Raw genomic sequence first — 505 nt, 5'->3', positions numbered from 1 at the left:
GCCAATAATAATAATAATAATAACGATAAAAAAAAATAACATTAAGAATAATAATAATAAATAAATAATGGGGCAAACAATCCAGGAATTAGATCGACTCGGTCTAACCTTAAATTCAAAATTTAACCATAATATGACTAAATTCGGTTCGAAATGGACCACACGTAGCTTAGACTAAAACGCTACGACCGGGTAAGTACCAATCTCGGGGCGAGCCGAACTGGTAATCCGGACGGGCCGGAACCTAGTTTGATCGAACCGATGATTTAAAAGATTAAATAAAAAAAAATAAGTAAAATAAATAAGAACAAATTTAAAAAAAAATTATGTTTGACCGTGTGTAGGTAAGTAATAATGCATGACTGCGTGTGATTGGGGAATCTTGTCAGGGTAGATGGCATAGCATTGACCTTACTCGGATGGATTCGGGTAAAGTTCAGTGCATGATTGTAGATGGGTTTTCAGTTATATCACGATATTTGCCTTGATTGTAAATCTTCGCGGA

This window comes from Tarenaya hassleriana, unplaced genomic scaffold (genome assembly GCF_000463585.1).
Source record: "Tarenaya hassleriana unplaced genomic scaffold, ASM46358v1 Cleome7, whole genome shotgun sequence".
NCBI lineage: Eukaryota > Viridiplantae > Streptophyta > Magnoliopsida > Brassicales > Cleomaceae > Tarenaya > Tarenaya hassleriana.
The sequence above is the reverse complement of the archived record's forward strand: the minus strand, read 5'-3'. Positions refer to the sequence as shown.